Source organism: Taudactylus pleione, unplaced genomic scaffold, assembly GCF_031769625.1.
Source record: "Taudactylus pleione unplaced genomic scaffold, aTauple2 ptg000109l, whole genome shotgun sequence".
Taxonomy (NCBI): domain Eukaryota; kingdom Metazoa; phylum Chordata; class Amphibia; order Anura; family Myobatrachidae; genus Taudactylus; species Taudactylus pleione.
The window spans coordinates 7,266,356-7,293,306 of NW_028284511.1; the positions used below are offsets into that span (position 1 = coordinate 7,266,356).

General features: G+C 45.5%; 1 protein-coding gene across 1 annotated transcript in view; it reads right to left on the bottom strand.

Moving 5' to 3' along the window:
• The window catches only part of TSPAN4 (tetraspanin 4), a 752,131-nt gene that overhangs the window by 686,249 nt on the left and 38,931 nt on the right, over positions 1-26,951 (bottom strand). Inside the window, exon 2 of the mRNA XM_088470984.1 lies at positions 1,424-1,565. The gene's annotated coding sequence lies outside the window, so the exon portion shown is untranslated. The remainder of the gene's footprint in view (positions 1-1,423; positions 1,566-26,951) is intronic.

The following is a 26,951-nucleotide window of genomic DNA, read 5'->3' on the forward strand; positions in this document are numbered from 1 at the left end:
ACACCTGTCTATATAAAGGTCGCACACTTGACAGTGCATGTCAGAGCACAAACCAAGCATAAAGTCCAACCTCAGACTGGGGCGACGGTTCATTCCAATCTGAGACAGGATTGTGTCGAAGCACAAATCTAGGGAAGGGTACAGAAAAATTTCTGCTGCTTTGAAGGTCCCAATGAGCACAGTGGCCTCCATCATCCGTAAATGGAAGAAGTTCAGAACCACCAGAACTCTTCCTAGAGTTGGCCGGCCATCTAAACTGAACAATCGTGGGAGAAGGGCCCTACTCAGGGAGGTGACCAAGAACCTGATAGTCACTCTGCCAGAGCTACAGCATTCCTCTGTGGAGAGAGGATTACCTTCCAGAAGGACAACCATCTCTGCAGCAATCCACCAATCAGGCCTGTACGGAAGCCACTCCTTAGTAAAAAGCACCTGCCAGCCCGCCTGGAGTTTGCCAAAATGCACCTGAAGGACTCTCAGACCATGAGAGACAAAGATTGAACTCTTTGGCGTGAATGCCAGGAATTACGTTTGGAGGAAACCAGGCACCGCTCATCACCAGGCCAATACCATCCCTACAGTGAAGCATGGTGGTGGCAGCATCAGGATAGAGGGAAAGATGAATGCAGTAATGTACAGATATATCCTGAATGAAAACCTGCTCCAGAGCGCTCTTGACCTCAGACTGGGGCAACGGTTCATCTTTCAGCAGAACAACGACCCTAAGAACACAGCCAAGATATCAAAGGAGTGGCTTCAGGACAACTCTGTGAATGTCCTTGAGTGGCCCAGCCAGAGCCCAGACTTGAATCCAATTGAACATCTCTGGAGAGATCTGAAAATGGCTGTTCACCAACACTTCCCATCCAACCTGATGGAGCTTGAGAGGTGCTGCAAAGAGGAATGGGCGAAACTGCCCAAAGATAGCTGTGCCAAGCTTGTGGCATCATATTCAAAAATACTTCAGGCTGTAATTGTTGCCAAAGGTGCATCAACAAAGTATTGAGCAAAGGCTGTGAATACTTATGTACATGTGATTTCTTAGTGTTTTTTCTTATTAAATTTGCAAAATACTTTTTACACATTGTCATTATGGGGTATTGTGTGTAGAATTTTGAGGACAAAAATGAATTTATTCCATTTTGGAATAATGATGTAACATAACAAAATGTGGAAAAAAAGTGAAGCGTTGTGAATACTTTCCGGATGCACTGTAAATAGACTAAGAAACTGGCAACCACTTGGAAAAGTCAGGAGTAAAATCCCAAAGAAAAAAAACAAAGCAGTTGCAGGCTTGTGAATGATTTACAATGAAATGGAACCATTTATCTTAAGAGTACCATGGGACCATTACTAATCCTGAAATCTACATTAAAAACTCTATAGAAGAGATTAGAAAGCAATAAAGTGATTCTTTACATACCTTTTTATTCCATTCCTTAATTAATGTCTTTTCTTCTGGCACTCACTGCTTCGGCACATCAAACAAAACACTTCAAGTCTGTTCTCGGTGTGTCAGAAACTAAAATTGTGAAGATTTCTTTATCCTCCGTATTTGACAGATTCTATCAAAAACAGAAATCTGAAATTCAAAATATGTGCAGGATGGAGAAGATGAGATCTCAGTGTAAATCCATGATGTAGTGCAAAATGCCAGCAGCTGTATTCCTCCCTCAGTGGATGTTGTTCCACTGCACAGATTCTTTGTAATATACAGAGAACTGGACTCTTTATATAAGTATGGGGGAGGACAATCAGCACAATGTGCATAGTTTAAACAGTGATTATATGGAGACAAAGGTGCCGTTATTTATAATAGTTAGATATAGGTTAAATTGGCCGATATCTCCCCAGCATATGCACAATATATGCTAAGAGCAGGGGCTCTTAAAGCAGTCTCATTATGTATATAAAATGAAGGCATCGATTGTGTGTATTGAATCGGTTTATCAATAGGTACTAACGCTAAGGGGTCTATTCATCACTACATTATTATCACTGCGATCTAAAAATGAAAACATCATGCCTCATTAACTAAAGTATCACTTCCGAAAACTGCTCTTTTTGTGGAGTCAGCTTTTCGTAAAAGTGATACTTTTGTTTTACCCCTACACCTTCCGAGTCCCTATGTATTTCCCAGCAGCCGCCGGTGCCCCCCCTCCAACCCAGAGTTGCAGCCCTCACACAATGTCTGTGCCCCCCTCTAACCCTGGTGCTGTGTGTAACCTCCCCATCGCATCATCTCATCAGTGCTGCGGTGCCGACCTCCTCCCCGGTGTCCTCAGTGTCATCTCTCCTCCCCCTGCCTTTGTATAAATTAAGTGATGATGAATAGACCCCTAAGCATGTGTAATCACTGATGACGGGGTTTTAACATATGGGTTTAAAATAAATCCAAAACACGCATTTTGGCGTGGGTTCATCAGAACTTCTTTACAAAACTTGTAAAGTAGGATTAAAACATGATAACCAATAATTATACAATTATTAGGTTGTACAAGTGCTCAATTTCATAATATTTTCTTATATACAACAGTGAAGACGGGGGATCGATTCCAACCACGGATCTAAATGTGTGGAGCTTGTATATTCTTCCCGTGCTTGCATAGGTTTGACCCTGGTAGGTTAATTGGCTCGCATAAATTAACCCTAGTGTGTGTGTGTTTGTGAGTTATATGTGATAGGAAGGAATCGGTATGTAATACCGCCGGCCGCATGGCCGGCAGTTCGAATCTCGGCAGCGTCAGGCCGACAGAGGAACAGATCCCGGCAGCGGCAGCCTGACAGCGCTGGAAATCCCAATCGTCCTTAGGTAAGTATTAACTATCCTAACGTACCCCCCTAACCCTAACCCTCCGTTAGGGGTGCCTAACCCTAACCTCCCCACCCCCAAGTGCCTAAACCTAACCCCCCCTTCCCCGCTGCCTAAACCTAAGACCCCCAGGGGGGGTGCCTAACCCTAACCTCCCCCCGGGTGTGCCTTAACCCTAACCTCCCGGGGGCTGCCTAACCCTAAGTCCTCCCCGGGAGCCCTAAACCTAACCCTCCCCCACCTCGCAGCTGTCCGCTCGCGGCACCCGGCATCCCTTCGATCGGGATGCCGGGTGCCGGTCTCCCAGCGTCGGTAAAATGAGCGGCGTCTACATCTAGACACCGGTCATTTCACCCTTGCCGGGTTATGACAGTCGGGAAGCCGGCTGTCGATATAATGTCAGCTGGCTTCCCGATTGCATCCCGATAGGAAATATTGATTGTATGCTCCACTGGGGCAGGGACTCATGTGAATGACTGAAATATTTTCTGTAATGAGCTGCGGAATGTGTGTGCATTATATAAATAACTGATAATAAATAAATAATAATAATATACTCCATTAGTCAGGCAATTAAAACAAACTTATTAATGAAAAACAGAATAACTGTTTGACTCTCAGACAAATTATGATCTTGGCTAGACGTTAAAAAAAAAAATAGTTAATAAAAGGACAGAGTGTATTTGTACAGAAGTACTTCCCTGCAGAGATTAGTAACCATCAGTGATGTAAAGCTCCATTCCCTCTGCATATCTTAACCCTTCGTAGCCAAACTTGGATTGGGTGTTGGTGTATAAATTGGTGGGAATAGTCTAATTTAGAAATAGCAATATTTACACAAATATACAGCGCTCTCTAGATAAGCACATTTACATATAAGGTCCCAGAAATGTATAGGCAATCAGCACCTGTGTTCACACACAAATGTAGTCATATATAAATGGGGTAGTCACCGTAAATGAAAAATCTGTGAGAGTTTCAGTATATCCAGATACTACTCATGCAGATTTTGAAGAGGTTCTCCTCTTATTGTAGCCAAATGGTCACAGCTAAAACCCACTCCTCCTCACTTCTCCACAATTCACCTAAAAAACGTGAGCCCCCTTCCTCATGCACTTTGCAGCGGCATTAGTCAGGGCAGGGCAAATATCCTTTTTATAAACAGATATTTAATAATACATTTCACTTACAATCTCAGGAAGGTATAAAGCGTATATATACTGTATATACAACTCCTCAGTGTTACTCTAGAGAGCTCTGTATATTGGTGTAAACATTGCTATTTCTAAACGTGATTTTTGAAGTAATTTTGGATGTTTTACCCTCTTACACATGTATTAGCTGCACTCTTGACTTTATTGAGCACTTATCTTAAGTTGTTGACACTTAAGTGAATTGTCCTATGACACCTGTTATACTGATATAATAATACAGCGAAGAAGACTCCCGATTGATACTTATTGCAGTAAGAGACAATATGGAGCAGTTATTTGTGCAGTAGATGATATATACTGTATGTATATATATACTAGGGGTGAGCGGGTTCGGATTTCTGAAATCCGTACCCCCCCCGAGCCCCCCCGATCCGAGGCAGATCCGAGTCAGGCTCGACTTTTCCCGCCTGACTCGGATCTGAAATCGAGGCAAAACGTCATCATCCCGCCTTCCGAGTCTCGCGGGTTTTGGAACCTATATAAGGTACCCGCGTCGGCGCCATTTTCTCACTCGGCTGTGGACAGTGAAGAGGGAGGGTGGGAGTTAGGGCTGGCTGGGCTGTGTAGTGTAGTGTAGTGCAGAGTAGTGTTGTGCAGTGCTGTGCTGCTGTTGTCCACTACTTCAAAGTCCATAGGGGCTGGCTGTGTTGTGCTGTGCTGCTGTTGTTAATAGGGGCTGTGTCCACTACTTCAAAGTCCATAGGGGCTGGCTGGACTGTGTTGTGCAGTCAGTTCTCCATAGGGGCTGTGTCCACTCCAAAGTCCTGTGCAGTGTCCCAGTCCTAAAGGGGTGCTGTAGTGTTGTCCAGGGGGTGCTCTGTCCATCAGGGGTGCTCCCCCCAAGTGCTAAAAAAATTATATTTTTCTGTGTTTGTGAATTGTGTGCGCAGTAGCCGCACGTGCATCAACAAAGTAGTGCCAAGCGTGCGCCTGTGTCATAAGTAAAGGGCCGGCTGGCTTGACCGTTAAAGGGTGCTGTAACCCCCAAAGTACACTCCAGTCCAAACCAAAAAAAAAAAAATTTTCTGTGTTTGTGAATTGTGTGCGCAGTAGCCGCACGTGCATCAACAAAGTAGTGCCAAGCGTGCGCCTGTGTCATAAGTAAAGGGCCGGCTGGCTTGACCGTTAAAGGGTGCTGTAACCCCCAAAGTACATTCCAGTCCAAACCAAAAAAAAAAATATTTTCTGTGTTTGTGAATTGTGTACGCAGTAGCCGCACGTGCATCAACAAAGTAGTGCCAAGCGTGCGCCTGTGTCATAAGTAAAGGGCCGGCTGGCTTGACCGTTAAAGGGTGCTGTAACCCCCAAAGTACACTCCAGTCCAAACCAAAAAAATATTTATTTTCTGTGTTTGTGAATTGTGTGCGCAGTAGCCGCACGTGCATCAACAAAGTAGTGCCAAGTGTGCGCCTGTGTCATAAGTAAAGGGCCGGCTGGCTTGACCATTAAAGGGTGCTGTAACCCCCAAAGTACACTCCAGTCCAAACCAAAAAAAAAATTATTTTCTGTGTTTGTGAATTGTGTGCGCAGTAGCCGCACGTTCATCAACAAAGGAGCAGCGCCAAGCGTGCGCCTGTGTCCCATAAGTAAAGAGCCGGCTGGCTCATTTCTTAAAGGCTGGTGTAACCCACAAAGTGCACTTCTCTCCAGCAAAAATAAAAAAATGTTCTCTGTGTTTAGCCGCACGTATATATCAAATCGATATACCATAAATGGAGGACCAAACTTTCTCCGATAAAAATAAAATAGAGAAAGATCAAGAACCACTTCCTCCTAGTGCTGAAGCTGCTGCCACTAGTCATGACATAGACGATAACATGCCATCAACGTCGTCTGCCAAGGCCGATGCCCAATGTCATAATAGAGGGCACATACAATCCCAAATGACAAAGTTCAGGAAAATGACCTTGAAAAAAACATTTAAATCAGCTGAAGAGAAACGTAAACTTGCCAATATGCCATTTACGACACGGAGTGGCAAGGAACGGCTAAGGTCGATCCCTAGTATGTTCATGACTAGTGGTTCAGCTTCACATGACGATGAAAGCCCTTCTCCCACTAAAAAAATCAAAAGAGTTAAGCTGGCAAAAGCACAGCGAAGAACTGTGCTTTCTAAGAAGATATCACAAATCCCCAAGGAGAGTCCAAGTGTGGTGGTGGTTGCGATGCATGACCTTCCCAGCACTGGACGGGAAGAGGTGGCTCTTTCCACCATTTGCACGCCCCCTGCAAGTGCTGAAAGGAGCACCCACAGTCCACTTGCTGATATGCAAATTGAAGATGTCACTGTTGAAGTACAACAGGATGAGGATACAGGTGTAGCTGGCGCTGAGGAGGAAGTTGGCGAGGAGGATTCTGATGGTGATGTGGTTTGTTTAAATCAGGCTCCGGGGGAGACAGTTGTTGTCCGTGGGATGAAAAAGCCCATCACGGTCATGCCTGGGCAGAAGACCAAACGTTCCACCTCTTTGGTCTGGCAATATTTCTATCCAAATCCGGACAACAACTGTCTTGCCATATGTACCTTATGTAAAGGTGGAATAAGTAGGGGTAGGGACGTTAACCACCTAGGAACATCCTCCCTTATACGTCACCTGCAGCGCGTTCATAATAAGTTACTGTCAAGTTCAGAAACTTTGGTTAAGACCGTAAGCAGTCCAGGGACACCTAAATCCCGTTGTCCTGTTGTATCCAAGCGCCTGCAAACCACACCGTCAACTCCCTCCTCGTCAATTTCCTCCTTAGTCAGGATCGGAAGTAGTCCTGCAGGCCATGTCACTGGCATGACTGACTCTCCTATCCCGGATTCCTCCGGAGGATCCTGCATTGCTACGCCTCCTGCTGCCGCTGCTGCTGTTGCTGCTGCTGGGAGTCGTTCATCATCCCAGAGAGGAAGTAGGAACACCACTACTTTTACTAAACAATTGACCCTCCAACAGTCCTTAGCGAGGAGGATGAAGTACGACAGCAGTCATCCTGAAGCAAAACGTATAACTGAGGCCTTGACTGCTATGTTGGTGGTAGACGTGCGTCCGGTATCCGCCATTAGTGCAGTGGGATTTAGACAATTGATGGAGGTAGTGTGTCCCCGGTTCCAAATCCCGTCTAGATTCCACTTCACTAGGCAGGCGATACCGAGACTGTACAGAAACGTCAGAAAAAGTGTCCTCAGTGTCCTGAAAAATGCCGTTGTACCCAATGTCCACTTAACCACGGACATGTGGACAAGTGGAACAGGGCAGACTAAGGACTATATGACTGTGACAGCCCACTGGGTAGATGTATCACCTTACGCAGCAACAGCAGCAGCGTCACCAGTCGCAGCATCTCAGAAACGCCAGCTCGTTCCAAGGCAGGCTACGCTGTGTATCACCGGTTTCAGTAAGAGGCACACCGCCGACAACCTCTTAGAGAAACTGAGGGAAATCATCGCCCAGTGGCTTACCCCACTTACACTCTCATGGGGATTTGTGATATCTGACAACGCCACCAATATTGTGCGGGCATTACATCTGGGCAAATTCCAGCACGTCCCATGTTTTGCTCACACAATAAACTTGGTGGTGCAGAATTTTCTGAAAAGCGACAGGGGCGTGCAGGAGACACTTTGGGTGGCCCGAAAAATTTCAGGCCACTTTCGCCATTCAGCGACTGCGTGCCGAAGACTGGAGCGCCAGCAAACACTCTTGAACCTGCCCCGCCATCACCTGAAGCAAGAGGTTGTGACGCAGTGGAACTCAACCCTCTATATGCTTCAGAGGATGGAGGAGCAGCAAAAGGCCATTCAAGCCTATACATCCACCTATGACATAGACAAAGGAGGGGGTATGCACCTGACTCAAGCGCAGTGGAGAATGATTTCCGTGTTGTGCAAGGTTCTCCAGCCCTTCGAACTTGCCACACGTGAAGTCAGTTCAGACACTGCCAGCTTGAGTCAGGTCATTCCCCTCATCAGGCTTTTGCAGAAGCAGCTGGAGAAAGTGAAGGAGGAGCTAAGACGGAGCGATTCCGCTCGGCATGTGGGACTTGTGGATGAAGCCCTTCATTCGCTTTGCCAGGATTCCAGGGTGGTCAATCTGTTGAAATCAGACCACTACATTTTGGCCACCGTGCTCGATCCTAGGTTTAAAGCTTATGTGGTGTCTCTCTTTCCGGCCGACACAAGCCTGCAGAGGTGCAAAGACCTGCTGGTGAACACACTGTCAGCTGAAGCGGAAAGTGACACGTCAACAGCTCCTTCTTCATTTTCTCCTGCAACTGGGGCTGCCAGGAAAAAACTTAGGTATCCTAAGCAACCCGCTGGCGGTGATGCAGGGCAGGCTGGACCAAGTTTGGACATCTGGTCCGGACTGAAGGACCAGGCAACAATTTCTGACATGTCTACTGTCACTGCATATGATACTGTCACCATTGACAGAATGGTGGAGGATTACATCGGTGACAGCATCCAAGTAGGCATGTCAGACAGTCCATACCTGTACTGGCAGGAAAAAGAGGCAATTTGGAGGCCCCTGTACAAACTGGCTCTATTTTACCTGAGTTGCCCCCCCTCCAGTGTGTACTCCGAAAGAGTGTTTAGTGCAGCCGGGAACCTTGTCAGCGAAAGGCGTAGGAGGTTGCTTCCACAGAATGTGGAGAAGATGATGTTCATCAAAATGAATTATCAGCTCTTCCAGGGAGACCAGCCTCCAGAACGTACAGAGGGACCTGTGGTGGTGGATTCAAGTGGGGACGAGTTAATACTTTGTGAGGATGAGGATGTACACACTGAAGAGGGTGAGGAATCGGTGGATGAGGAGGATGAGGATGACATCTTGCCTCCGTAGAGCCAGTTTGTGCAGGGACACATTAATTGCCATCTTGTTTTGTGGGGGCCCAAACGAACCAATCATTTCAGCCACAGTTGTGTGGCAGACCCTGGCGCTGAAATGATTGGTTTGTTAAAGTGTGCATGTCCTGTTTATACAACATAAGGGTGGGTGGGAGGGTCCAAGGACAATTCCATCTTGCACCTCTTTTTTTCTTTGCATTATGTACAGTTTGGGGCCTAGTTTTTCAAACTGCCATCCTGTCTGCCACTGCAGTATCACGCCTAGATGGGTCACGTGTTTGTGCCGCCCACTCGTGTCGCTTAGCATAGTCATCCAGCTACCTCGGTGCAACCTTTTGGACATAAACACACTATTGTGAGGTGTGAGGTGTTCAGAATAGACTGGAAATGAGTGGAAATTAAGGTTATTGAGGTTAATAATAGCATAGGAGCAGAAAAACCTACAAATTCTGTGATTTTAGCTGTTTTTATGCTTTTTTTTAAAAAAAATACAGATCCAAAACACAAAACCCAGAACCCAAAACACGGAAGGGTGGTTTTGGCAAAACCAATCCAGATCCAAAACACGAAGAAAGATCCAGATCCAAAACCAAAACACGAAAAGTGGCCGGTGCACACCCCTAATATATACATATAATATCTATACTATATAAAAATGAAAATTTGTCGTCCTGTCATTCTGTCTTTCTATACAAGTCCACAGTTTACAAGCCAAGATCGTGAAACTTTACATACGAGCATATTAAAAAACGGCAGAGGCAACTAAAAAAATTTGAAATCAAAATTAGTTACTGTTAATTTTTAAATAATTAAAAATCACAATTTTTGCATAGCATTCGCCCTCTACAGGTCAGGTACGGAATTAGAAAAGGATTTAGCCCACAGTTTAAAAGCCAAGGTTTCTCATGGTTCTACACCTAAAACAGCAAAGAAGAATAAAAGCATTGTCCTGTTTGGTTTATTGTTAGATGCAGATTTGGACACCATTCTTCTTGGGCCATCTGCAAGGTCAATAATAAAAATATTACAATTTTATTTTTGTTTCATTTCATAATTTGATTTTATAACATGCATTTTGCTACATAGTAAGGAATTATGGAATTTTATTCTGTAGCATATAATCTAAGTCTCTGAACATCATTTCCTATGGCTCTCGCATGGAGTTTACAGTACCTTTTAAATGCTGTATGAATTTTTAGGGATGAGCGGGTTCGGTTCTCAGAGATCTCAAGCTCGGATCTCCCTCGCAATGCCTCTGTTGGGTCGCAAGGTTTTTTGTATTGAGCAGGCTTAACGCTGATTGGCTGAGAGAGCAGTCTGTCAAGGCTTTCAGCCAATCAGCGTTAAGCCCATTTAATATGCACACAGGAAGCAAAAGAAGATGGCGCCCGCCATCCCTCACTGCCGACACCGCCGGCACCTCCACTGGCAGCATCCCTTGCTGCAGACACTGCCGGCACCCCTGCAATACTGCCTCACATACTCAGGACACCCTTAGCGACCCCCACACTGCCGGCACTCCCACACTGAGGACACCACCAGCACCCCTGCACTGTCGACACTGTCAGCACACATGCACTGAGGACACCTCTGGCACCCCCGCTCTGCCGACACCCTGCATTGAGAACACCCTTGCACTGCCAACACAGTCAGCAAACCTGCACTGAGGACACCGCTGGTACCCCGCATTGAGAACACCCCTGCACTGCCGACACAGTCAGCAAACCTACACTGAGGAACCACTATTGCTATTAAGCCAGGCTTATTAGGAGTCTGAATATGGTAAAAATTGATATCTGCATCCATGAGGAGAGATCCATCTGATTGACAGTCAGGCGGATAAAGATGGCAACTATACTGGGATGCAAACACGCAGCTCTGCAGCACAAATTTTTATTTATACTTGCTCATGCATCAGCTTACACAACTAGATGGTGTCAATAGTGGCGACCAAACTTTTTTGTCTACCTCCTTGGTTGCTGGACCGCACTATGGAACGCACAGAGGCTACTTCCGGTTCATTCCTTCGTCAGCCCCTGAAGGGTAAAACCGATTGGATGAATCTTATACACCGTGGAGACCCTGAATGCCGGAAACAGCTGCACAAGGAACTGGAAGTAGTTGCTGTGCATTTCATAGTACTATCCAGCAACCAGGAAGTACACAGTCATCCTGGTATCAGAGCAACAGAAGCTCTTGGCCGTGTTTACACTGTACATCCGACAAATTTTGAATGCTTCTATCTCCGAAGTTTGCTTTACACTATTACAGGTCCTACTTCCTTCGAAGACCTTAGGACTGTGGATGAGGAAGTTTGTCACACTTTTCGTGAGGCCTGCCTAAGGAGAAGTTTGTTGGAGGATAATGTGTAAACAAACATTCTTAAAATCCCAGGCAACGCCAGATACTCCAGCTAGTATATATGTATTTATATATATATATATATATATATATATATATATGCAAAAACAGCGGCACTCACAGGACTTTGTAAAGAAGACTCCAGACTCCCAAGGTCAAGTTCTGAACTTGACCTTGGGAGTCTGGAGTCTTCTTTACAAAGTCCTGTGAGTGCCGCTGTTTTTGCATGTATACATTTTGGCCTGTCTTGACCATAAGAGAGGGAACCCAGGCATTTGTATGTTATTTAACCTGTGGAGCGCCGGCTTTATTTCAATATATTTATATATATATATATATATATATATATATATATATAAATGAAAAAAGGTTTATGTTAGAATGTATTTAGTTAGTGATCTACAGTTGTATGGAGTTTATGCATTATACTGTGATACGCCATTATGCAGTGAGTGCTTGTGGTGTGGAACACTCGTTACGGTTAAACGACCATTAAACCTAAACTACAAATTGATTCAAAGCTAAAAAGGCACATTAAAACATTGGTGAATTCCTATATTATGGCAGAATGCAATATATGTTTATCTGTAAGTATATTTTCATCAGGGCCGGTGATAGGGTGTTCATGTCGCCACTGCAAACTATAGATTTGCGCCCTCCTCACCTCCGTCAGGGAGAGGCCGCTGCCAGCTGTCTGTCTCTTTCTCTCACTCAGTGATCAGCGGGTCCTCCTCCTGGTCTTGCCATGAGCAGCTGAAGAAGCTCCTCCATTGCTCCTCTTCTTGGGTACAGAACACCATGCAGAGAGAGTAGGTGCGCGCACGCGGCGTGACGCCATTGCGTGTGTAAACTGCCGGTTTACGTGCTATTGCTGTCAGTGGCGCTGCTTATAACTTAACAAGGTAGGGGAAAGAACTAGCTACTCTGGCTCAGGGGTGGGAAATGCCTGGCAATGAAATCAGTTCCTGACCTGGCAGCCGCAGACATAAATTACATTTAAATTGTAGAGGATCACCAATTTGGCTAATGGGTGGTCCGGAGATCGCAGATCTGCCTGAATTTAAATGTAATTTATGTCCATGGCGCCCGGTCCACCCTATAACTTCACCCTGCCAGGCCCGCCCAGGACACTGCTGCCTCAGCCTGCCTTTAACAAGACCAGCAGCCCAGCGAGTGCAGCTCTAAAGGCGCTCAGAAAGCAGCATAGATAGCGCCTCTCCAGCCCGGCACCCCCTTTCAATGCATTGTGCCGGCCCTGATTTTCATGTGAGCAAGCTGACTGCATGACAGTATGTTTTAAGGTTGTTCTCAATGTATTTTAATGAGTGGCCATATAATGGAGCTCTGGTATGAAGTATGCAACCTCACATAACTAATTTTTTTGGGTGTCTAAAGAAACATATATTCGTGGAGCCATCTCGTCTCTGATATATATATATTTATCCCCAATGTATGTTGAGTTTATTTCAGATGTTTCCTTGGAGAGATCTGAACAATTGACCATTATGGATAGGCTATGCTGCATGTCTAATTTTGTGTTTCTGGAGGAACTCCAGGGAACAGTAAACAAGTCCAGTGAATCCTTGCTCTGCGTTGCACACACAATGTGTGGACCTCAGCCTGTAGAATAACTAACAGTAACAGCCTATGATTATGATTGTGTTTGGCTCAGTTACAGGCGTTCAGTGCGGTTTACTTGGCTCTGAGCCCCGACTATAAAGATGCTAGGGAAGATGATATAAGCATTAACTAGTTTATTGCTGTTTTATGCACTGCAGGAATCTTTCTAAACAGTCATGGGAAACATGATACATGCATTTAAGCAGAATCAAGCACTTATCTTGCTGTAGGCCACTACATGTATCCACATCTGTCAAATGTAGATTAGATTCCGCTTTGTAACATTCTAAATTTGTAGCATTCTAAAATTCCAGTTCTGTTGTTACGGTCCAGATGAGTGCCTGCCATTCTGCTGTATGAGGCATACTTGCCTTCTCTCCCAGAATATCCAGGACTCGGACACTCACAAATTTTGGACAGCTCTCCTACTTCCTAAGGAATATGGGGCCTATTCATGATGTTAATTATCGGTGTCCGAACGAACCCCGATAATTAACATCCTAACTCGCTGCTGCTACTGGAGCAATTAGTCATTACTCCGATGCTGTGACAGCTGATGCGAAATCAGCTGTCCTCGCGAGCGGCTTCACTGCTAAAGTCACGCATGCGCACAAGAGCCCCAACGTCCGGCAGAAGGAACCAGACAGGGGCAGAGGGATCCGAAAGGATCCCTCTTCGCAACCCGGACCTCCTTCCCATAGGGAAGGAGTGGGTTGTGAGCCCGGGGCAAGAGCATTCACCGTCTGAAGATGGCGAATGCTCCCGCAGTCAAGGGGCGGGATGTACTAACACTGCGCGGTACATCCCGCCAGACTTCGCATTGTTACTGATAGCATATGCACGGACATATGCGATCAGTACTGCAAAGGACAGCTCTTCCGATAAGAGCTGTCCTTTGCGATCAGCGCTGCGCCGTGAACTTAAGGGTTTATAACCCAGGAGTCCATCTGCGCATGCACAGAGTGACGCGGCGGCCGCGGGGCATGCTGGGAGGGATCCGATCCCTCATACCAGCATTATGCAGTAGAAGCCCATAGGGGGCCAGTCAATGATACATATGGAAAATGCAGTGAAACCCCAAAAACAGGGTTTTTATCGCATTACATTTAGTACATCCCGGCCAAGCTCCGAAAATATATTTTCGGAGCTTGATGAACTCTGTCCCCATACTAGTGTTTGGGGACAGCGGGCCATTCCACAAGAGGAAGGTAAGTAGGAGATATCTGTGATACTAGTGTATGGGGACAGCGGACCATTCCACAAGAGGAAGGTAAGTAGGAGATATCTGTGATACTAGTGTATGGGGACAGCGGGCCATTCTGCAAGAGGAATGTAAGTAGGAGGTATCTGTGATACTAGTGTATGGGGACAGTGGGCCATTCCGCAAGAGGAAGGTAAGTAGGAGATATCTGTGCTGTCTCCTGCTTTACCTTTATGATGAATGGCCCGAATACTTAATTTTTACAATTGCAGGTGAAAATGATAATTGTCACCTGCTTTTGTAAAAATTAAGTGATGATGAATAGGCCCCTTAGGCTGTACAGGGGGCTTGATTATGCGGATTACCGTGATATGGGTCATCATGGCATAGCCCCATGGCACTATTGTGGCATTGAGCAACGTGGGGCAGGGTTGTAATGATACAATTTGTGACACCATCCCACCTGGACCTTTCCCTCCAGAATCTCCAGGAGGACATGCATTTAATGTCAGCAATGATTATGGTGCGAGGCCTCATTTGATATACTGCCTATCTCATTCCTTAGATTTATAGCAGAAAGCATTTGTACTAGAGATATGTGCTGTAAAACACATGTTTACATGAATCACTGTGCAAGCTAGACAGAATGTCAAAAAGACAAATGCAGACTGCTGAAGCAAGAACTTTGAATTCAATTTTATACATTTAGCTCCTCCTCCCCCCCCCCCCCCAAAAAAAAAATTGCAAAAACACTGACACCGCAAACAGTTGCCTTAATTTGCCTAATAATACCCCGGTGTTATCAATAAGATCTAATTATGTTCATTTATTACCCTGCACTGGAGCACCTAGAAACTTGCTTTGCTACAGAAGTTCAAATGAAAGGAGCACTGCGGCTCTTCAACTTTTCAAATGAGACACAAATAGCCTAATGCTGGGTACACATTAACGATTGTGTACCCAGCGATACGTCCCACGATCCTTGCACTGATGGGCCGACATTTTGGGCGGCCCGTACACACTGGACGATCCGGTACCTGACTGCCCAATATGCCAGCCCCTGCCGCATAGCGCTGCATAGGATCATCAAATGCATCGCCTGATCTTCCTGCAAAAAAATCAGGCAATGCGGCTGACGACTCCATGGGAGCGCACGATACACAATGTATTGCATACACACTGTCTCATATTGCCGATTTGTCGTTCCGATGCATCGGAATCGGGTAAATCGTTAGGAATATCGTGTAGTGTGTAGGGGCCTTTAGGTTAGGTACACACTATGCAAAAATCGATTGATCTGCAGATGGTGCAGAAACAAAGTTGTTCATACACAATAACCAACCATCATTGCTATCAAAGACATATCTGTTCTGAGGATATTGGCCAATTAATCTGTCAAGATAGATACACACATGGCCGACACACTTACAATCGTTCTGCCGACGTGTCTGCGCTGACATCACAACTGGACAGGCAATTAAATTTGCCTGCCCAATTGAGATATCAGTCACCGGTGGGTCCCTGCAGCAAGTGTATGGACGGTCGGCAGGTCGCCCGTACACACAGCCAGATGTGCCTAGCGCTCCCGCGAGGCTGTTTTAGCGGGCGCAGCGTCCTGCTTGATTTAAAAAGGGCAGAAAGCGCCCTGCTCCTTTTAGCGGCGCCCACTAAAACAACCTGCCGGGTGCTGTCCCCACCCGCGGGCCGCAGTGTCCCGCGGGTGGGCAAAATTGCGGTGTAGCGATCACTGCCGATGATTAGATGCTGGGCACCAGACCTAGAGTGAATACTACGTGCCGATACATCTGCAATTTGTTGTGCTGCAGGGCAGATGCGATATGTATGTGAACTACGTCCTTTACAGACATATCGTCTGTACACACCTGCCAATGCACTACAGATGTATATTATCCATTCAATGGAATGACCGATATATCTGTCAGTGTGTACCCAGCATAACTCTGTAACCCTACTGCGAGGTCGGCCAGTTGTCCGTACACACTGGAAAGGGGAGTTTCTAGAGAGAAGGGGGCAAGTGTGCAGTCTCCGACACGGCCCCCTCCTCTCTGCCCGGCAGCCAGCAGCGCACTGAGCTGTGCGCGGCCAGCGCCGGAGTTATAGATTCTAGGCACTAGAGTGCGCCCAGAGTCTATAGACTATGTGCAGGTCACCGGGAAAATGGCCACAGCAGCCATTTTCCCTGTACTGCGCATGCGCAAACGACGGGAAAATGGCAGCGGCGGCCATTTTCCAGTCGTTTTTTCAGCGCCGGACCCCCGCGCCGATGTGGGACTCCAGAGAGATAAGTAACCTTATGGGTGCACTGTGTGCGGTACGGGCCCCCCCTGGACCCAGGGGCTCGTGTGCCCCGCACACCTTGCACCCATTATAGATACGCCACTGACACTGGCAGATATACAGATATCTGCTAAATATATCGTCATCCAATGTGCAGCAGGGCCGACAAGATATGTCTGTGAATGACGACGTTCACAGACATACAGTGCCTTGCAAAAGTATTCACCCCCCTTGCTTTTTACCTTTTTTGTTGCATTACAACCTGTAATTTATTTATTTTATTAATCTGAATTTTATGAGATGGATCGCCACAAAATAGTCTAATTTGGTGAAGTGAAATGAGAAAAATATATCTAAAAAAAAATCTTTATAAATAAAATTCTGAAAATTGGCATGTGCATATGTAATCACCCCCTTTGCTATGAAGCCCCTCAAAAGTTCTGGTACAACCAATTACCTTCATAAGTCACATAATTAGTTAAATTAAGTCCACCTGTGTGAAATCTAAGTGTCACATGATCTGTCAGTATAAACACACCTTTTCTGAAAGGCCCCAGAGGCTGCAACACCACTAAGCAAGAGGCATCACACCATGAAGACCAAGGAACTCTCCAAACATGTCAGGGACAAAGTTGTTGAGAAGTACAATTCTGGGCTGGGTTATAAAAAAATATCCAAATCTTTGATGATCCCCCGGAGCACCATCAAATCCATCATCATCAAATGGGAGGAACATGGTACCACAACAAAGCTGCCAAGAGAGGGACGCCCACCAAAACTCACAGACCAGGCAAGGAAAGGATTAATCAGAGAGGCAGCACAGAGACCAAAGGTAACCCTGAAAGAGCTGCAGAGTTCCACAGCAGAGACTGGTGTATCTGTGCATGTGACCACAATAAGCCGTACACTCCATAGTGCTGGGCTTTATGGAAGAGTGGCCAGAAAAAAGCCATTACTCAGTTATAAAAATAAGAAGACACAATTTGAGTTTGCCAAAAGGCATGTGGGCGACTCCCCAAATGTATGGAGGAAGGTGCTCTGGTCACATGAGACTAAAATTGAACTTTTCGGCCACCAAGTAAAACGCTATGTCTGGCGCAAAGCCAACACATCCCATCACCCCAAGAACACCATCCCCACAGAGAAACATGGTTGTGGCAGCATCATGCTGTGGGGACGTTTTTCATCAGCAGGGACTGAGAAACTGATTTGAGTGGAGGGAAAGATGAATGGTGCTAAATACAGGGATATTTTGAGCAATACCTGTTTCAGTCTGCCTGTGATTTGAGACTGGGATGGAGATTCACCTTCCAGCAGGACAATGATCCGAAGCATACTGCTAAAGCAACACTCCAGTGGTTTAAGGGGAAACATTTAAATATGTTGGAATGGCCTAGTCAATCCAATTGAGAATCTGTGGTCAGACTTGAAGATTGCTGTTCACAAGCAGAAACCATCCAACATGAAGGAGCTGGAGCAGTTTTGCCTTGAGGAATGGGCAAAAATCCCAGGGGCAAGATGTGGCAAGCTCATAGAGACTTATCCAAAGTACTGACTTTAGGGGGATGTATAGTTATGCATGCTGAAGTTTTCTGTTATGTTCTCCTAAATGTTGTTTGATTCACAATATTAAAAAAACCCACAACATCACAGTTGTAGGCATGTTCTGTGAATGAAATGATGCACACCTTCAAACAATCCATTTTAATTTCAGGTTGTGAGGCAACAAAACATGAAAAATGCAAAGGGGGGTGAATACTTTTGCAAGGCACTATCTTCTGTACACACGGATAGATGCACTATGCGATATGTCATTCGTCAGCTGAGTGAACAACACATCGCATAGTGTGTACCCAGCATTAGAATAAGCACTGGGTTATGCTCAGCTAGGCATATAGCAAATAATAAGAGCTGGGGATGATGGGGTATAAAATAGAGAAAATAATTGATAAGGGCATAAAACAGAAATTAGACGGGAGCTGCAGGTGGAAGTCACTAGTCATTGCATTACAGTTGTATATTTGAGCTTTTTGTTATTTTTTATAATTTTTCTTTATTGGAGCAAACAAAGATATATGTAAACCAACAAACATGTAATGATAAGATACCAATCAACAGTAATATAACTAAACAGACAAAGTAATAAAACATAGCCCCAGGCCTGGTCAGAATGATTACAATAACTAGACAGAGACGGATAATACAGTAAATTGTCACACCTATTAGACCATCATTCTGTACTGAAGATTATCGGCAACAATCCATCCTGGAAAGGATCATCAAGGAGGATTCTCAATCTTACCGTGTTTCAAAACGTAACTTGTATATGTTTCAAAGTAGTTGACAGTGTGCAACTATAATTTTCCCAAATCTCAAATGAAGAAAAAAAAAAAAAACCCTGACATGTATTTCATTATGCAAGTTGATTCTATTCACACCAATCGAAAAGCATAGCCCAATTTGTTCTTGAATAGGGAAATGATAAGGGGTTTGTAAGTTTCTTACTTCCCTTGGTCAGATTTGAAAATGTGATGTTTATTCCTAAAATAGCCCATTCCAGAGATTGGGGAACATATCTGAGAAGATAGGCAGAGGAGAAGTGTCTGACCTGTCTCCAAAATTGGCTGATTAGAGGACATTCCCACATACATGAACGTAGGAAGCACCATTCGTTTGACACTTAGAAACGGTTGTCTATGAGAGTCCAATTAAAAATTTCAAGACATCCTCTGTCAAATATATTGTAACATATCTCCCTGTAACTGCTCAAAGTTAAGACAGAAGGGAAGAATGAAAGAGCTTTTAAAATATTGGGCCTGATTCATTACCGATCGCAACTGCGATTACACACGCAGACAGGTGATTTATGCGTACTGCCCATGCATCGCAGTGCATGTAAGCTCCACTGCGATCGCAGTGACCACGCAGAGTGATTGACAGGAAGTGAGCATTTGGAGGGGGGTGGTGACGGGGGGGGAGGGTGGTCGGCAAAATGTTTGAACGCCATTACAGGGGCGTGCATAAATTAGCCACTGCGATGCCATACGCAGCTTGGGATTTTCACTGCGTGTGATGAGGTTAGCAATTCCTGAGTAAGGTCAGACCTTGTGCAAGTGTGCGCGAGGCTGCGATGGTACACGATGTTACCGATGGTTTCGCAGACTTGCAAAGTATTATGGATATGTGTAAGGTGAAGTGGGCGGCCTTATGTTAGGCTGCTACGTCATTGCGATAGCAATCATTAGCATATTTTCACAGTGGAACTGCGTGCGTAATTGCAGCTGCGATAGCTATAGGGATCCGTAATGAATCAGGCCTATTGTCAAAGTTCTCTAGCCAAGAAGACAACCCCAATATCATTTTCATGCGATATGTATTGCAATATGGTTTGTTAAACCAATCAAGTTTGTGTAGTGCATAGATTTGTGAGCGCGGGATCTGATATTTCTCAATGAGTTGTTCAATCTTAAGTGTGTCCTCTTAGATTTTTCTTAACAGATGGATTACCAAATGTTACCTTGTATTTATTCTACCACCCTATGTTCCCTTGTTGTTATTGCAATGATGCATAAACCCAAATGTTTCCTTCTCTGTCACTAGTTGCTAATGAAGTCAGGTGGCCTCAGCAGCCAATACTGATGGGGTAATTCTTGCTGTAGCAAACAGCACGTGTTGCATTTGGCCAGCCTGATCAGTGTGTGTCTGCAAACCAGTATGTCTGTGGCACATGACTGTGTAGAAAGAAGAGTACTGTGTTGTGTCAAATTGGCCCCAACCACCCAGAGCGTGAGCGTGTGTCTGGCATGACGGTGCTTGGCACACTGCATGTGCAACCCAGCTAGTCTCATCTTGTGCCAGTTGTTGGAATTAAACTTGCTGTATAATTTCTCAGAAGGACTGTGTCGCCATACATAGATGGTGTTCCCAAAGTCTCACAAACTGGGACAGATCAGTGTTTTCTCCACATATACTAAGCAGTACGTCTGCTATAATGGAAAATATAGCCTGCTTTATAACCTGGCATCAGGCCTGAAGTTTGCCCTGACCGATAGGCATTTCTGTATCTGCAGGGATACAAGAGGACAGACCCTCATCCCATCTAATGGTGTGTTTTTAAGCCATAACAGATTTACAAAAGAGACAGGATATGTTTGTGTTCTAGCACTTTGCCACTTCACGTTGAGAGTGCAGATTGGATAGGTGATCATGAATCTATTCAGCACTCTAATACAGGAGAACCCTGAGCTTTTGGCCATTCACCATTCTCCTGACTTCTCTCCTTCATTCTTCAGACGTAAACCAGACAGCAGGGCAGGATTAAGGTCTGTGAGGGCCCCTGGGCAACAAACTTGTGGGGACCCCTATATACCACCGTCCCCTGTAGTAATGCCCCTTTTGCAGTGCCCCCAGTAGTGGTCCCCCTATGCAGTGCCCCTTAAATAGTGCCCCCACACCCAGTAGTGCCCCTTATATAATGCCCCAGTAGTGGTGCCCCTATACAGTGCCCCCAGTAGTGCCCCCAGACCCAATAGTGGCCCCCCTATGCAGTGCCCCTTATATAACTCCCCAGTAGTGGTCCCCCTATACAGTGCCCTTAGTAGTGCCCCTTATATAGTGCCCCCAGACCCAGTAGTGGTCCCCCCATGCAGTGCCCCTTATATAGTGCCCCCAGTAGTCCCCCCTTATGCATTGCCCCCAGAAGTAGTCCCCCCTATACACTGCCCCCAGTAGTAGCCCACCCCTATTCAGTGCTGCCAGTAGTTGTCCTATGCATTGCCGCCAGTGCCCCCATGAAGCGGCCCCCCCTATGCAGTGCCCCTTACACACACACACAAAAAAACCCCCAAAACTTACCTGAAACCCGGCTCCTGACGCGACCGCCGCTGTCCGCTCCGGCTCCTCTTCTCCTGAAGTATGGGAGAGACGTCAGCGTCATGAAGTCACTCCCATCATCACCCGGGGGGAGCCGGAAGACGGAGCTCATAAGTGAGCTCCAGCCTGCTCCCTCCGTTGAAGCAGCAGCCAATGAGAGTCTGTGTGACTCTCATTGGCTGCTGTAACAAACACACAGCTGCCGCCGGTGGCTGTGTGTTTGTCACTGTAGTGTGGCCGCGCTCACTGCGCGGTCTACACTACACTAGCGGCGGGGACACTAGCGGCGGGTGAAGCCACCGGCTGCACCGCTGCTAGTGGGGGCCCCTCTGTGTGTGGGGGCCCATTGTCGACCGCCCCTGTCGGGCCCCCCCTTAATCCGGCCCTGCCAGACAGTCTTGCTCTACGATTATTCAAAACACTACACTGTGTACAGGTATAAACAGAAAATCACACTGAAATACATTTCCTCTTTCCTCTCTGCGGTGTCTATCTTTGCTCTGGTGCTTCTAACACAGTCTTGTCCATATCCCAGACGTTTGTTGCATCAGCTTAGTGTCCTAGAAGCACCAGAGCAGAGAGCGACACCCCAAGCAGGCATTTCTAGGCATTTGTAACCACCTCACAGCTCACAATATTGATTTCACTATTTTTCACTAAATACAGGCCAAAGGCTGCAGCGAGCTGACTGGCTAAAGTAAGCAACAGAGCAGTGGCACAAATGCACGACAGTTTAAAAAAATATAGGACATCCATGAAACATTGCCACACAGCAGTGGCAGACGGGATGGCAGTTTAATAAACTATAATAATGTCAGTCAGCAATGCCTCAAATTGTGCCAAATGTAAAGGAAAGAGGTGCAAGATGGAATTGTCCCTCCCAACCACTCTTATGTGGGATATTAAAAAGGACATGCACGGGGTGTGGCCTGGCTCTGGAGCTGAGTGGTCGTGGTGTATGAGAGCTCTGCAGTTTTTCCCATATTCTCCCTGCCTAGCAATTGCAGTACGGGGCAAAACTATACTAAACAACAGCCCCTATTCTTGGGTACATAGAGATCCTACTCCTGGGAATCATCACCCCTCTGGGAGCAGACAGTGAGACCTGCGCGTCTTCAGGCCTTCCCAGCAACCACAAGCCGCGGCCTCGATTTCAAAGTCGGCCGCTGTTCAGCCGCCGCATACAGAGACCCGGAAGGCAATCCGCCGGCAGCTGCTGGCAAGCGGGGAAGGGACCTACCTTCTGCTCCTGCCTCGAGGCTCACTCGCTGCCGCAGGGAGACGGGAGACGACTGGTGGACTGACAGCTCCGGACGCGAGACCCGAGTGCGCATCGCGGAGCGGCCGCACATTCCTGAGCCTCCTGCTCTGCTGGTGTTCCCGGTCGGGCAGGTTAGCCCGCACATTACTTATTTCCTGTGCCCTCGTGAGAGGCCCGATTCTGGGCTCCTATTGAGAGGCGGCCGCCATTTTATCTTTCTTCTCACCTCTGGCTGCCCCATCACACCATACAGCCCACTATACTGTGAAGACACCAGCAGCAGTGTCCATTACAGGCCGCCTCAGTCCCATCACATCCTTAATTGGATACATAGGAGGCTACACATTAGGCTGCCTGGTCCAGTCCGGGACCCCCGTTTTCTATTAACTTTTGGCCTTTCCTAGCAGCCAGTTAATGTTGACTGTCATCTCCGCCTCCGGCATCGCAGAAAACGTGTACAGGTAAGGGCCCTCTCTATTGTTGCAAGTGCTACATCCACGACACTCTTAGTCTGCACTCCAAGTAATTCGTACCTTTGTTGCTACGAAATGTGGGCTCACTCTCACTAATCCCAATTTGGCCCTCCGTCGCCCGTTTATATATTGAGTAACAGTATAGACTCCTGTTTCTATTTTCATCAACATAACTACAGGCCTCCGGCTCTTCTATGATGGCACCTAAACGCCCAAAGACCTCAACTGTTCCGCCAGTTTCTTTCTTTAAAGCATCCCCTTCTTCACAAAGGGACAAAGCAGGCCCGTCCAATAATAAAAGCAGTAAACATCAGTCTGCGGTACATGCCTCGCCTGATGGCCCTCCACAAGCTACGTCCCACCAACTGGAAGTTTCAGATGATGCTCCTCTCACAATGGGCTCTATGAGGATGCTCTTAGCTTCCTTTAAGGACGATATTACATCCGAATTTAAAGCAGCGATGCAATCTTGTCAACGCTCGGTGGACGAGTTGGGGTCTCGAACAGATCATTTGGAGAACAAGCTAGAGGAAGTAGTTAAATCACACAATGAACTGATCACGCTTCATGAAGAGTTATAGTCAGAGGTTACATCACTGAGGATCAAGACCGCAGACCTAGAAGATAGGTCGCGGCAAAATAATCTCAAGCTTCGTGGAATTCCAGAGACAGTCCCAAACTCAGAGTTGACAGAACACGTAACGCAAATATTTACGAAACTTCTACCAACTACGCAGATTTCTGACTTGTTGCTGGACCGTATACACAGCCTGCCCAAAGCTTGTAATGCTCCTACAGATGCTCCTAGGGATGTCCTGATGCGAGTACACTTCTTTCATATTAAAGAGGCAATCCTTCGTGCAGCAAGGTCAGCAGATACTGCCGTCCTGGGAAAAATCCAAATTTTTGGTGACCTCTCTGCTGCTACACTAGCATCCAGGAGATTATTTCTGCCAGTTACCAGAGCCCTACAAAAGGCATCCATCAATTATAGATGGGGTTTCCCCACTAAGCTAATAATCAATAGAAACGGCTCTACCACGGTCATATCGGATCCAGCGGCAGGTATCCAGCTCCTTGTGTCTTGGAATCTAGAAGACATCTCACATAAGCTACCAAGTGGCCTGCATATGAACCAGGACTGGTCACAACTGCTCTTAGAGTCTCAGTATCCTTTATCATAGCAATGCACCCACCCAGGGTTGTTAGATATAATTGAATATTTGTTATAGGCTACCCCTTTTCGGTGATACTTTATAATTAGTTTCATTAGCATAATTAGATGTAAAATATGGAATAGATTTGCCTTTTCTGTTTGGGTCACAGTTTTGAGTATCATGTTCTTGTAATGTTTACTTAACAGTTTGGATCCCTGGGAGTGTTCCTATATACATACATTTGAGACCTTCTCTTCTCTCTGTTTTAGCTTTAAACAATGGATATAGGTAGCTATATATGTGTTCTATACCCTATAATGCATACTCAAGTTTAAAGCAATTTATCCTGGCCCCGGGCGACGGGGGTTCAATGTTCTTTTGGTCACTCACCCCAATGTACCACCTAAGAAGGTGGTCCCCAATAGTTCCTTTACGGATCTATTTTCTTTTTTCTTTTAATCTGTATTCCTTTTTTCTTTTTCCTTTTACCTATTTAACAAGTTCTCGGGTACCTCATTTGCCAGATAATCAGTTCTTATTTTTGATACATTTAGGTTCGGAACAATTAATGTTATGCAAAGTGATACTATTTCCAAATGGTTAAGATATTATCTATTAATGTTAAGGGACTCAACTCTCCCAATAAAAGAAAACTCGCACTGAGATATTTTGATAAATGTAAAGCTCACATCATCGCCATTCAAGAGACCCATTTCCAAAAATCTGCCCCCCCTCGTTTTTCTAATTGGAAATTTCCTAACTGCTATACTTCCAACGGCCCTACCAAAAAAGCAGGAGTGGCAATTCTTTTTTCTAAAACAAGTAATTTTAGTTTGGAAAAACAAATACAGGATAAGGAAGGTCGTTATCTTATTCTTGTAGGTAAGTTAGATAATGCCCCATTGACAATTGCTTCAATTTATGCCCCAAACACGAAACAAATATAATTCATTAGGAAATTTTGCACGACTCTCCATAAGTATAAAAAAGGGATTTTGCTAGTATTAGGAGATTTTACTATCGCCCCGGACCCGGTATGGGATAAATCCTCACATAAAACTATCTCCCAAGATAAATCTCAGAGCTTTAGACGAATACTTAGCGAATATGAGCTCTACGATGTATGGAGGGCAGGGCACCCAGGCGAGAGGGACTACACCTTTTATTCGCAGGTGCATAAATCCTATTCCCGCATTGATCTCGCCTTGGCGACCAAATGGTCCTTAACTTACGTTAAGCAATCATTAATAATACCTGTTGCCTGGTCAGACCATGCAGCTCTGTCAATTGAATGGGACATAAATAGATTGAGACCCCCTCCTGGCCCCTGGCGTTTGGCAGAATACTTGCTGGCCCATACGGAATCTAAACAATTAATATCAAATGCCCTATCCATGTTTCTGGAAACCAATAAACCAGAGGACACCTCCCCAGTCATATTTTGGTGCACGCTAAAAGCAGTTCTCAGGGGTCAGCCATTCAAGCAGCAGCCAGTCTACATAAGGCGTCTATCCTCCAACAGACAAATATCGAGTGTCGAATAGCAGACTTAGATTCTAAACATAAACTCAACCCACACGATGATACAATTTATAGGGAATTGCTGAACGCCAGAGATGAATGGAATGCTTTGGCACTTAAAAAAGTCCATCAGACAATGTTCAAACTACGCCAAAAACTATACGCAGGGAGACAGAGCGGGTCGTTTGTTAGCACGAAAGTTAAGAGGGAAAAGAGCGAAAGACAGCATAAGAATGATTTCTAATATCAGAGGTACCAAACTCACAGATCCCTATGCTATAGCGGAATCCTTCGCGCAGTATTACTCCTCCCTTTACAATTTAAAAGATGACCCTATGACTCCCCAACCATCACTAACCCAGATTGATGATTTTCTTAGTAAAGTGAAGCTACCATCCTTGGACGCCGACACTTTGAACACACTAATGGTTCCCTGGTCCGAAGAAGAAATATTATCTGTTATTAAATCCCTTCCCTTAGATAAGGCTTGGGGTCCAGATGGTTATATAAACAAATTTTTCAAAAGTTTTCAAGATACTTTATCTCCTATTTTAACGCAATTGTTTAACGATATTTCCTCTGGGGGCTCCTTCCCGAAAGAAATGTTAGAGGCAAAAATAGTAGCTTTCCCCAAACCAGGTAAGAATTTGACATCTATGGCTAACTACAGGCCAATCGCACTCCTCAATACGGATATTAAAATATTTGCTAAACTTCTAGCGAATAGACTTAACCCGTTGCTACCAACTTTAATTCATCAAGACCAGGTGGGATTTGTGACGGGAAGACAGGGACCAGACAACACGAGGAAGGTGATCAATATAATCGAATCCTTTTCCAGCTTAGACCAACCCCTCCTACTTCTATCACTAGACGCAGAAAAAGCATTCGATAGGCTGAATTGGAAATATTTAAAAGCAGTATTGGTCAAATTGGGTATTAAGGGTAGTTTTCTAACATCAATTCTTGCATTGTATTCATCGCCTTCGGCCAGAGTCTTTGTTAATGGCATTCTGTCTTCCCCTTTCCCGATCACAAATGGTACGAGACAAGGATGCCCCTTATCCCCACTGGTGTTCGCTATGGCGATCGAACCATTAGCAGAAGCCATCAGAAATGACCATAATATTGCGGGCCCCATCCTCTATGGCAAAATCTATAAAACAAGCCTGTTCGCAGACGATATCCTGCTGACACTCACAGATCCGATAAATTCCTTAGTTGCTCTTCATAGCTTGTTGAAAGAATTCTCTGGGGTCTCTTACTATAAATTGAACTGCTCCAAAACTGAGGCGCTCCCTATCAATTTCACATATCATTTATTAGATTC